The following is a 13,801-nucleotide window of genomic DNA, read 5'->3' as shown; positions in this document are numbered from 1 at the left end:
TCTTTGAGATCATCTGGTCCAGCCGTCTCATTTTCAGGAAACTGTGGGCAGAAAAGTGGTACATGACCACAGGAGCATCAAATTAGTGGTAGACCCGTAACTACAACTCTTGTCCAATGCTCTTTTCACCTTTCCCTGGGGCCTGTCACTCTCTGTTTCCATGAGAACCAGTCAGGGTTGGTACTGAATTTTGAAGTCGTTCATTTATTCATTTTGAGTCCCTGACTGAGGCCTTGTGGGAGCAGGATCCTGTCATTTTCAGCACCACATGACAGACATGTGGATCCCACCCCTGGGAAGTAGGGCCTGGGCTCCCTCACCCACTCCCAACGTGGAGGAGGGAGCAGGCGGCAGGCAGAGCTCCCGGAGTGAGCCCCCAGCTATGGGCCCTACGCTACTTCAGCAGCTGGCCCCCTGCTGCTGCTGGAAGTCAAGGGTGAAGGGACCTGCTTGGGGGGGGAGGGGCAGGGGCGGGGACGAGGAGAGCAGGATGGGTACACAGAAGAGAAAACAGTAATTGCCCTGGCGGGTCCCAGTCTTACCCAATATCAGGCAGAGGTCTCTGTGCCAGAAGTGGCTCTGGCCTCCCTTGGGCCACAGATATTCACTGTCTTCTTTCTTTTTTGTCTAATCACATCAACATGTGTTATTCTTCTTTGCCAGGCCTTGAATTAGTAACTGTGGGAAAATATATATAAAAAAGGAATAGCTGATCCCTGCTCTTTAGGAACCCAAAGTACAGCTGGGGACCTAAGACGGAAATGTAGAAAATAACCCAAATGAAATACGAAAATGCTGGCTTTGTTGGCTTGGGTTCTCCTCCAAAGCAGTGATGGGGAGGGATCTGAGGGCAGGTAGCTTCTTCTGGGAAGTGATCCTGTGGGAAAGGGGCAGGGAAGGAATCAGAACCAGAAAGAATGAAGCCGGAAGGGGAGAAAGCCCACCCAAGCGTGCATGATCCAGGTGGTCAATCCATGAGCAACTGGGCCAGTCCCCCGGGGGCCTCTGAGACACTGTGTGGGACGCAAGACGGAAGGAGGGAGCATTTACCCACCAGCCCCTAGCTCCCATTGGTCAGGTGGAGGCTGAGCAAAAGAGTGAAGTGAGAGGGTGTGACAGGGACACGCCTCCATAAAACCATGCCTGACTCACCAGCCCAAAGGCAGCCTGTGGGCAGGGACTTTTGTCTGCTTCAGTCACTGCTGCACTCTGAGCACCAGGAACAGTGCCTGACTCACAGTACTTGCCCAGACAATAGAGACAAAAGCGATGAAATATCTGGTCAACAATAGAACACATTATTAAAAAGTATGTGCACAGCCATGGCTGGTTTGGCTCAGTGGATAGCGTGTCGGCCTGTGGACTGAAGGGTTCCAGGTTCGATTCTGGTTAAGGGCACATGCCCAGACTATAGGCTTGATCCCCAGAAGGGGACGTGCAGGAAGTAACCAATCAATGATTCTCATCATTAATGTTTTTATCTCCCTCTCCCTTCCTCTCTGAAATCAACAACAACATATATATATATATATATATATATATATATATATATATATATAAAAGAATTAAGCCTGTTCTCAACAAAGCTGGAAAAAATTTTTAAAGAAAGTGTGTGCACATGTCATTTTTTAACAATTTGTGTGTATATGTCTGTTTGTGCCAGGTACTGACCGCAGCTCGCGAGCCACATGCGGCTCTTTGGCCCCTTGAGTGTGGCTCTTCCACAAAATACCACGTGCGGGCGTGCACGTACAGTGCGATTGAAACTTCGTGGCCCATGCGCAGAAGTCGTTTTTCGGAAAAGAGATAGACGAAACAAGTATACAAGACGAGTGTGGATGGGAGAGTTGGAAGGGGTCGACCTCAGCGAACGTACCTCAATCAGATTGAGGACGTTTTTAGCAAAGGCCAGCTTAGGAGGACCCTCATTAAGTTAATAACAATGTACCTACCTATATAGTTTAAGTTAAAAAATTTGGCTCTCAAAAGAAATTTCAATCGTTGTACTGTTGATATTTGGCTCTGTTGACTAATGAGTTTGCTGACCACTGAACTAGGGCGATGGCGTAGTGAACAAACAGGTACAGTCCCGGCCAAATGGACCTTTCAGTCAAGGAGAGGAGTCTGATGATAGGACACACACACTCCATTAGCTTGTGACAAGTGCCATGAAGAGAAGGATGCTGGCGCTGGAAGTAGAATCCTAGGAGGATTTCTGAAAGATGGGTTGGTTGGGGAGGACCTGTCTAAGAAGGTGACACTTCAGTTGAGGTGCAGAGGAAGAGCAGGGGCCAGCCATGCAGAAGGCAGGGGACCGCATCAGCCAGGAAAGACCTGCAGTGGCTGACGGGGGGAGTCAGACCACGGGCCTGTGACCATTTTGGTGAGGAGAAGAGTTTTAGGTAAGGGAGTGATGTGGTTAAATGCACTTTTTTCTTTTTGCTTATTGTCTAAAGTTTTACATATGTCTCCTTTCTTCCCCAATTGATCCCCCCCTACCCCAGCCATTCCCACCCCAGGCTAGCCCCCACCGCCCCAGTGTCTGTGTCCATTGGCTATGCTAATATGCATGCATACAAGTCCTTTGGTTGCTCTCTAACCCCCCCTCTCCCCTGCCATTTGTCTCTGGATCTATTCTTGTTCATCAAATTACGTTGATCATTATATCCCACATATGAGTGAGATCGTGTGATATTTATCTTTCTCTGACTGGCCTATTTTGCTTAGCATAATGCTCTCCATTTCCATCCATACTGTTGCAAATGGTAAAAGTTCCTTTTTTTTAATAGTGGCGTAGTATTCCATTGTGTAGATGAACCATAGGTTTTTAATCCACTCATCTGCTGATGGACACTTAGGTTGTTTCTAAATCTTAGCTATTGTTAAATGCACTTTTTTCAAAGCCCCTCCACACGCTGTGTGTAAGACGGACTCATTTGAATAATCAGGAACAGGAAGTGGCTGTGGAGGTTGTGAGGAAGGCCAGACAACTTCAGGGTCAGCCAGGGACACTGGCTCCCACAGCTTCCACCTTTACCACCAGGGCCACCAGTGAGACTCTGAACATCCTTATCCTCCCTTCCACAACCCATTATGAAGGAACTGTCAAAACCCTGCTAGATTCTATTTGTTTCCAAGATATACATATTCTTGGCATAATGAGTGTCCTTTATTACTTCTTGATTAGGACATATTTGTTCAAATTAGATTATTTTGTCATACAACTACTACTTTTTAAAATATATATATTTTTATTGACTCATCAATATATTTTTATTGACTCATCAATAAAAATATATTTAAAAAATATACCAATGATGAGAGAGAATCATTGATCAGCTGCCTCCTGCACGCCCCCCACTGGGGATTGAGCCTGCAACCCCTGTATGTGCCCCAGTTATGTGCCCTTGATTAGAATCAAACCTGGGACCCTTCAGTCCGAAGGCCGATGCTCTATCCACTGAGCCAAGCCAGCTAGGGCCATACAACTACTTCTTATCTCCAAATTCTAGAATTCCAGATTACATTAGATGACTGTTGACAACCACTAATGGACTTTGAGTTCATCTACTCCTCTTTCTAAATTAGAGTCTTAATCTTAGTTTATCTTTTTTTAAAAATATATTTTTTATTGATTTCAGAGAGGGAGAGATAGAAACATCAATGATGAGAAAGAACCATTGGTCGGTTGCCTCCTGCACGCCCCCTACTGGGGGTCGGGTCCACAACCCGGGCACGTGCCCTTGACTGGAATCTAATTTAGAACCTTTCAGTCCACAGGCTGGCGCTCTGGCCACTGAGCCAAACCAGCTAGAGCTATCTTAGTTTATCTTGATGGAAAAACACCTTTGCTCTCTTAATCCCTTAGTCGCTCCTATATAAATCTTTTCGAATTCATATGCCTTCCTGAGTTCCTGGTAGACGCACTCATTGTAAGTGCTGCAATGTCCTCCTAGCTGCCTTTTTGTCTTACTTCCCCCTGAGCAAGGATTCTTTACCCAGGGTCCATGGAGGTCCCAGGGTAGGTGCCAGATTAATGTTAGAGTGTTAAAGTAATATAATAAGTAAACCTAAAACGTAATGGCTCAACACCACGGTTTATTTCTTGCTCAGGCACAGCCTAGCGCGATTGCAAATTGATAGAGGAGCTCTGCTCCGTTAAAGGACTTGGGCTAATTGTGGCTCTGCCATCTTAGGTCAACCCTGGGCACAACCATCTCCATTAGGGCCTGGGGGAAAGAGCAGGGAAGAGCATGCAGGGGAGGTTTCAGGAGCCAGGCCTGCAGGAGTGAAACCTCACTGGGCTCAAATTTCACCAGCTAGAGGTTTTAGTCACATGGCCACATTTAGCTGCAAGGGAGGCTGGGAAATGTAGTCTAGTTGAGCAACCAGAAAGAAGGAGAGCACAGACCTTGGTGCTCAGCTGGAATTTTCTTCCAAAGGGGATCTGAGAAATGGGTGCACACACACAATATATATTTTTATTCAATTTATTTTGTGTTATTTTGAAAATATAGCCTTGCTGGCATGGCTTAGTTGATTGAGCATCGTTTCATGCACCAGGAGGTCGATTTAGATCAGGGCACATGCTTGCGTTGCTGGCTTGATCCTGGGTGGGGCGGGAGGGGACGGGAGGGGGGAGGGGGGAAGTGCAGGAGGTAGCCAATGGATGTTTCTCTCTCATTAATGTTTATCTCTCTCTCCCTTTCCCTTCCTCTCTCTGAAATGAATAAATAGATAAATAAACAAACATATTTACAAAAATATAAGAAAAATTGCTTTATTGGTTCAAGCGATAAGCTTATAATTTTACTTCACTTTATGCTTCACTAGGAAGCATGAGGTGATATGACTGGCCCTATGGGGACATATGACTGTAAGGACAAGGGATTGGGGTCTGTTTACCAAGGAAAGATGCCAGCACACATGGTCAGGAACCATCATACCATCACACCACGCTATGACATCTGACATAATTTCTTGATCATAAGAACTGAGTAAAATCTATTGTAAGGGACACTGTTGGGCTCCACCCGTCCCTCTGTGGCCTTTAGTGTAGCCAGTACCCCTGTCAGCACGTGCGTATCTTCTATGAACCGCCTCCTCTGGTACAGAGGCCTGGGCGTCCCAGGGAATTGAAGACTTTGTTCCAGAAGTCCCTGTTCCCCTTTTCCCTGGGGCGATGTGTGTTTTATGCTGGCTCCGGGACTTCCTCCACATGATCAAGTTCTTTTTTTGCTTGATAAAACATCCTTTGTTGGCTTTCTTTCCCCGTCTCACTTCTCTGCTATCCTGCCATGTGTCTTGGGATCATCGAATCAATTGCTTGCGTATCTCGGGGGCTTCTTTTGGGGGAACCCACACTGGGACACCGCCTATCCTGCCCTGACTATTGTGCATGCTGGTCACTGTTGGTGCTTAGCACAGACTGTTGGAAACTCAAAACAAAGCCAAGAGCCTCTAAGGACCTTCTGGCCCTTTAAATACAGTTCCTCATGCTGTGACCCAACCATAAAATTATTTCCGTTGCTACTTCATCACTGTCATGTTGCTGCTGTGATGAATTGTCATGTAAATACCTGATATGCAGGATGGTCTTAGGCGACCCCCGTGAAAGGGTCGTTCAACCGCCAAAGGGGTCGCGGCCCACAGGTTGAGAACCGCTGTTCTAAGGCCATTTCTTCAGACAGGCTGAGGTTATGTCACACTGGGAGATGAGGTGAGGACAGGAGGGTCAGCGGTTTCGGTGCTGCAAGGACTAGGAGAAGAAAAGAAAAGTAACAATTTTGCCCAGCTCAGCATCAGCAAGTAGAACACTTCCTCCCGGTGTTGCTAAATTTATCACATTCAGCATTATAAAGCGGTCACCCAGTGTGAACAGACTCCTGTTTCTATGACTGGGCCTTAGAAATAAATAAGCCGACCACCTCAGCCTCCAGGCGGGTACAGAACAGGGCCAACTGGAGCTGAGTTAGCTCAGGGAATGGGGTGGGGGAAGCAGTTTCCTTCATTTCTCCCCAACCCAGCCCACGTGGACCAATTACACGGAAGACACAGCAACAGCACGCTCTTAAAAAAAGATTCCAAATCAATAGAGGGGAACAACGGTAAAGCATAATCAAGTCAGAACGTAAACTCTGACAAGAAGAAGGCCAGTGAGTAATGGAGGGTTACAGGAACCATCAAAAAGTTAAATCCGCCCTGGCTGGTTTGGCTCAGTGGATAGAGCATCGGCCTGCAGACTGAAGGGTCCCAGGTTTGATTCCAGGCATGGGCACATGCTGGGGTTGTGGGTTCGATCTCTAGTATGGGGTGTGCAGGAGGCAGTGGATCAATGATCCTCTCATCACTGATGTTTCTATCTCTCTCCCTCTCCCTTCCTCTCTGAAATCAATAAAAAAATTTATTAAAAAAACACGTTAAATCCTCCTTTAGAAAAAGAAGACTCTCAGACTGGGTGAAAAAACGAGGTCTTTCTGGTGTTTACTGAAGGGACATGATTTTTAAAAAGTCAGAAAGAATGGGAAGGGCAAAAATATAACCAAGGATGCACACTAAATTAAGAAAAGGAAAAGCAGAAAGGAAGCTTAGGTGGCACCATCAATCTAGCAGCGCTGTCCTGGACATCTCTGGACTTGCCTTTTTCAGCTCACAACCCGGATCCACAGCAGGCCCCACTGTAGGAGCGGAGCGCTGCCTGTTTCCCAGTAAACCTGAGGACGCTGAAAAACGTGTTCATCTTTCAAAAGTCCATGCCCTTGTTCCTGGCACTTCTGTGCCGGGGCTCTGATGGCTCACTGCAGGCCTCTTGTGTCCGTGCAACGCTCTAGTCCAGCGGTTCTCAACCTGTGGGTCGCGACCCCTTTGGCAGTCGAACGACCCTTTCACAGGGGTCGCCTAAGACCATCCTGCATATCAGATATTTACATGACGATTCATAACAGTAGCAACGTTACAGTTATGAAGTAGCAACGAAAATAATTTTATGGTTGGGTCACAACATGAGGAACTGTATTTAAAGGGCCAGAAGGTTGAGAACCGCTGCTCTAGTCAGTGCCACTTTGAGGCGTCCCAGCTGGCTCCCCAAGCACAGTTAATACAAGGCTGTCATGTCTCGTTAGTGATTGCACGTCAGCCAAGCTAACCGGACAGAAGGCCTCGATGTTGTGATATGTCATTTATCTTCAAATTAATTGCTGAATTTTATGTAATTCTAATACAGTGTTAAGTAAATTTAATTGTAGGGAAATGACAATGTACTCTAAAGTTCATACGGAAGAACAAATACATAAGAATATCCAAGACAATCTTTATAAAGTAATCAAAGGGTATTAATCCTGACCAGAAAGCAAAATATGGCATAAAGTGACAGTAATTGGGGGTTATTTCTGTCATAGGAATAGATCAACACACCACTTGTGCAGAACTGAGAGTTGAAAAACAGGACAACGCAGCTATGAGAATTTAGTTTTATAGCTAGCGGGATACTGTTTTCACTTCGTTTTAGTAGTCTAGGTTCTTTGGGGGTCCTGGATAATCAAACAGAAAGAGTTTTACTAGGAAACTGTAAAAAGGTTTGATTAATTATACAGTACCCACTGTGATATGGGTTTTAGGCAAAATCCTGGGACAATCCAGAGAAAATAACTTTTGAAAAGATTCTCTAAATGTTCCATTCTTCTCTAATTTCTTCTCAGTTCCTCCTCCTCTTTTAAAAATGATGATCTTGAGAATATAGCTCTAGGAGCATTGTCTCATCCTTTGATATTCTAAGATTCTCAGCCATCACTAATACATCCAGCAGTTTTTTTTTTTTTAAATATATTTTATTGATTTTTTACAGAGAGGAAGGCAGAGAGATAGAGAGTTAGAAACATAGATGAGAGAGAAACATCGATCAGCTGCCTCCTGCACATCTCCTACTGGGGATATGCCTGCAACCCAGGTACATGCCCTTGACCGGAATCGAACCTGGGACCCTTCAGTCCGCAGGCCGACGCTCTATCCACTGAGCCAAACCGGTTTCGGCATCCATCCAGCAGTTTTTTTAAAAAAAAGTTATATATGAAAAATTTCAAACATAAAAATAGAATCATATAATGAGCTCCATGCATTCATCAGCAGCTTCCTGAACAATTATTAGGGCTGAGCCAATCCATCTCTATCCTCACTCTATTCCCTCATCCCTTGAATTATTTTGAAGCATATCCCAATCCCAGACATTTAACTTCCCTTATATTTCATGGTATATCTTTAAAATATAAGAAGTCTTTTTATGACAAGTTACCCAAAATATACATATGCTTATTGAAGTTGGGTTGACGAAATTAGCTGTGACTTGGCTTCTTTGAGGACTGGCGATCTTTCACAAAATCTTTAACTTCTTCTTTAGTTATTGTTATTTCTTCTCTATGTTTGAGGTGATCCTATTTGTTTGAATTTTGCTAAAAATGTATCAGTTTCATCAAAATTTCTAATTTACTTTCAGGAAATTGCATCTAGCAAGAGACGCCATTTGGAATCAGCAGGTTACTGCTAGAGAAGAGGAGGAGACTGGAGGAGCAAAGGTCTCGTGCAGGCGAGGGGATGGGTCCAGGGGACCAGTGGGAGGGGCTGCCCTCACAAAGAGGCGGCTCCTCCATCCTATGAGAGGGAAGAGAGTGATGGATTCGGAGATATGTACATGGGTTGATTTAGTGATTCTGCTGAAAGTGATGAGACATTCAGAGGTTGGAGGAGAGAGAAGCTGTGACATAGTCAGCTCCCTGGGAAAAAGTGATTTGTCTAAGGAAATGTCGGATTTCCTGGAGGCCTGAGAGGCCATGTGGGATTGGCGGTTGTGAATTTGGAGCAGGGCTAGATCAGCAGGACTGTGTTTCTCTCCAGCCACAACCGCTCGCATATTGACATAAAAGAGAAGGAGAAAGTGGGTTGAACCAAGGTTGTTTTTCCTCAGATGAGCTTAATGAAGAAAGAGAGGTTTCTCTCTCTAGCCCAGAGGTTCTCAACCTGTGGGTCGCAACCCCTTTGGCGGTTGAATGACCCTTTCACAGGGTCGCCTAAGACCATCCTGCATATCAGATATTTACATGATGATTCATAACAGTAGCAACATTACAGTTATGAAGTAGAAATGAAAATAATTTTATGGTTGGGTCACAACATGAGGAACTGTATTTAAAGGGCTGGAAGGTTGAGAACCACTGCTCTAGCCGGTTTGGCTCCGTGGATAGAGCCTCGGTCTGCAAACTGAAAGGTCCCAGGTTCGATTCTGGTCAAGGGCACATGCCTGGGGGACTTGCAGGAGGCAGCCAATCCATGATTCTCTCTCATCATGGATGTTTCTCTCTCTCTCTCTCCCTCTTCCTACCTCTCTGAAATCAATAAAAATATATTTTAAAAAAGAGGGGGGGGGGCAGAGAGTATACACAGGAGAGTCGCTGTAGTGATTGGGAAAGTGAAAGCAAGAAGGACGTGGTGGACAATGAAAAAACCCTTTGAGGTGAGAAGAGAGCCACGCCTGGAGAGGGCTGCAGGAGAAGAAATGTCTTCAGGGAACAGCCAGGGCTCTTTAAACCCAGAGGTCATGATGGAAGGACTGGGAAGGGCAGAGTGGAAGGGTGGAAGGGGGACTGTTGCATCGAGTGTATCAGGAATGTAAGAGAGGAACGATGACTTAGGGATTCTCACTTCTGTGGCCTTTAGTCCCTGCCTATGAAGCTTTTTGCTCTCTGCTTTAGTGCTTCTCTCTTTCCAGAAAAGTGGGTTTGCTATTCAAAAGTCCCCACACTGGAAGGATTTTCTTTCTGTAGTCTTCCACAGCCATGTCTCTTGGTCATTCATGTCTGGAATGCCGGAGCAGTCCATTCCTTGTTGGTTCCAAGAAACCTTGCAGAGAACATTGTCAGCCAGGATTGCATTTTCCTTCCTTAGTCAGCCGGTCAAAGGGAACTGCCCAGGAGGAAAAAGCCGTCAGATGGGGTGGTGCTCACATGGATTAAGAGTAGGCATGCTGGGGGTGTAACCAGCCTACACAGGCAATTTACTAGTACCATCAGGACCTGCAATTAGTGACGTGGTGACATTGGGCACGCCCATCTTTATGGCTTTGTGCATCATATAACTCAATTCATGAGAAGCAGCTCATATCCCCAGGACACCTGAGGCCCACTGGTGTCTACTAGGGCTCCCTAACCAGGCAAGAACTGTTTCTCAAAGGGAGTTACCTGGTGAAGAGAGGATGCTCTTTGGCAAATTCATAAGCAGCGCTCCTGTGTGATGTTCTGTGGGATGGTGAGATGGCCAATGTCACTCTGGGCTAACCTGGGGACAGAGCTGGAGAGTGGACGTAACCGATGATGGAAAATGTAAAGGTATACTACTCACTCTATCGCAGGAGTCCTCAAACTTTTTAAACAGGGGGCCAGTTCACTGTCCCTCAGACCGTTGGAGGGCCGGACTATAGTTTTAAAAAAAACTATGAACAAATTCCTATGCACACTGCACATATCTTATTTTGAAGTAAAAAAAACAAAATGGGAACAAATACAATATTTAAAATGAAGAACAAGTAAAGTTAAATCAACAAACTTACCAGTATTTCAATGGGAACTATGGGCCTGCTTTTGGCTAATGAGATGGTCAATGTTTGGTTCCATATTTGTCACTTCTAGTCGTAACAAGTGATGCAAGTGTGCATCAGTTAGTCTAGATCTGGTTGGAGATTTCAGATGTTTCATTCTGGAAAAAGGCTCTCCTAACTTCAAAAAAAAGGCTCTCCTAACTTCAAAAAAAAAAAAAAAAAAAGGCCTACTAACTGCCAAATAAAAAAAGAAATAGACCTCCTAACTGCAAAAAAAAAAAAATAAATCCTAACTTGCTCTTACCTGGGTCCTCAGGCAGCAGCAGGCTCTGCACAGGCAAGCTCGTGACTCGTCCATCACACCTGAGACTGAGAGGAGGAGTCTAGAGACAGAGAGAAGGAGGGGAGTCGGAGAGCGCAGCGCACGTTCCACACATGCGCACTGTGGCCGGAAGGAATTGGCTGCTAAGCAACAGGCAGTGGAGGCAAAAACACCTGGCGGGTGGGCGGGATAAACGTTTTCAGCCGGCCGCATGTGGCCCGCGGCCTGTAGTTTGAGGACCCCTGCTCTTTTGGGTGAAAGGAAACTGCTTTTTGTGTTTGCTACATACCTGGATTGAGAAAACCGCATCTGCCAAATAAGTCACATACCAGATGCCAGGAGGGCCGATTACTCCAGGAAGGAGACCATCTCTGGAAGAGCAGCTGCAATTTCCATCACCAGCTGATGAAGCCTGTGGTAATCCGGGTCATTTTTCAGGATCTTGTGTCCTTGTCGGTCTTGATGATTAAATAGGAATGTGATGGGAAGTGTTATTCACGCCTCTTGCAACCTCTGATAGTAGCAGATCCCACGTGGAGGCAATGTTTGCTATTTCAGTGGGTAGGAGTAGCTAGAGGAGTGTCCTTTTAACCATAATGGCCCACATTTTACAGCTCAAGGCGTATATATTCTGCGCTGCTAACTGTATCTCAACTCCACATTCAGGACCTGGTTGAATAATCGCTGGGCAGGTCTGGAGTCCTGCTGGGCCTACAGGGAGATGGGCATTGAAGAACTTCATTTATCGCCTAACACCCCGCAGTCTCATTCTGATTGGTGGGCCACAGTAGATTCTGGGACCCCTGGAATTAGTGTCCAGTATTCTCCAACTACACATTCTACTGCAGGGACAATATTTCTCTCTGTTCAGCTGGCTCTAGGAGGAAGGATACTATCTCTTCATTCACTGCTTTAGAATCCAGAGCTAATGCAGTTCCTGACATAGAGGAGGCCTCAGTATGTATCTGTGAATGAATGGATGGGTAATGGGTATGATTCCTTCTGCGCCTGCTCCTAGGGCAGCGGTTCTCAACCTGTGGGTCGCGACCCCTTTGGCGGTCGAACGACCCTTTCCCAGGGGTCGCCTAAGACCATCCTGCATATCAGATATTTACATGACGATCCATAACAGTAGCAACATTACAGTTATGAAGTAGCAACGAAAATCATTTTATGGTTGGGTCACAACATGAGGGACTATATTTAAAGGGCCAGAAGGTTGAGAACCACTGCCCTAGGGTGATGCGGACTCCAGAGTCATGATGTCAGACTCTGATGTCATTTTCTCTCGTGAATTGATGTTTTGCAGCCACGGCCTGGCTGTTAGTGCAGCTCAGTGCTTCAGGGCTTCGACTCTGACTCCCGGTCACACACTCTGCACTGCCTTGTCCTCACCATTTCCCCGCTTTAGGTTTTCATTGTCATCTCCGCCCCTCCCTTCTCTGCAGATCGTTTTTCTTCCCGCTGTATTATAAAATTTTAACACCCAAGTTATTAAGAACCGTCTCCAACTCATTCAAAAATAGAGAGCGGAACAGAACAAAACCAATAAGCCAGAGACAGATCTTAATGTGCATATGACGGAACTGATCTATAATGAAGGAGAGCTCTGGGCTTCGCAGGAGAGGCGAGAAGGGAAACAGAGCTCTAGGCAGAGTCCTAGGGAGGAGAGTGGTGCAAGGCGACTTGCGGGAAGGAGGCCTCAGGGTGTGCAGAACAAAAGGTGCCACACTCCATTTTGTCCATTTATATTATATGTGTGCACACACATAAAATTTATCACATGTAAATATACACATAAACATACACATACATATTAAATGTGTGTATAATATATAATTTTGAAATATATTCAGTTAAGATTTATGATGTACAGATAGAATAGGTAGTAGGTAGGTGGTTCCAAATGCAAACTGTGTGAATTGCATCTCTGATACCCAGCTCTGCACCCACCCACCTCCCCTCCACAGCGTCAGCAGCTTCCTTCAGGAGATGTCGGAGCTGTTCTTGGCGCATATATGCAAACACCTACGTATATATATTTGCCCCTCTTTTCTTTTATCTCCACAAATGGTAGTAATACTATACTACGTGTTATGCGCCACGGTGTTTCTCTGCAATGATAAATCTTAGAGATATTTTCCTATCATACACAAAGAGCACATTTATTTCTAATTTAATCTGTCTCCTGCTGATGGACATTTGAGTTGTTACCAATTTTTTAAAATTACAAACAAGGCTGCGATGGATACTTTTGTGCTATTTTGCAAATGTAAGCATGCCTACTGGACAAATGTTTAGACGTGGACTTTCGGGTCAGTGGAGATGTGCATTTGTCGTTTTGACAGATATTGATGAAGTGCTCTCCCATCAGTCATGTCAAAGTGCCTGCTTTCTAACACCCTTACCGCCACCACCTCTAACACTCACCAGTAAGTTGCTTCCTTCCTGTGCTGTAACCTCCCTCTGTTATGTCAGTAAAAGTCTGTATCACACAGTACCATGGGCTTTGGGAATGAAGACGAAAGCGCTATCAAGTACATGAGGGGAAGCAGGGCCAGAGGCAAAGAGCATGTGCTGGAGATAAGATGGTAAAAATGAAAGCCTTAAGAAATTTGTTGCAAGAAGTGACCCCTTCCACTCCCCCCCGCCCCCCCCAAAAATCCACGATTTCCCTGAAAAATCTAATCCGCCTGGGAGTTGCTACAACACGTGTGATAGATGCTAGCATAATTAATTCTGTTATTAAAAAATCTGGGCTTATAATTCAAGATTGTTTATAGCAGGATAACTTAATACGTTCTGTGTCATTAGTACCTTGGAGAATCTGACCAAACCCATGTCCTCTCTAGCCAGAAAAATGCACATGCTCACAAGATTTTAACCATTTTAGCAGG

Source organism: Myotis myotis, unplaced genomic scaffold, assembly GCF_014108235.1.
Source record: "Myotis myotis isolate mMyoMyo1 unplaced genomic scaffold, mMyoMyo1.p scaffold_m19_p_13, whole genome shotgun sequence".
Taxonomy (NCBI): domain Eukaryota; kingdom Metazoa; phylum Chordata; class Mammalia; order Chiroptera; family Vespertilionidae; genus Myotis; species Myotis myotis.
Note: the sequence above shows the minus strand (reverse complement) of the source record.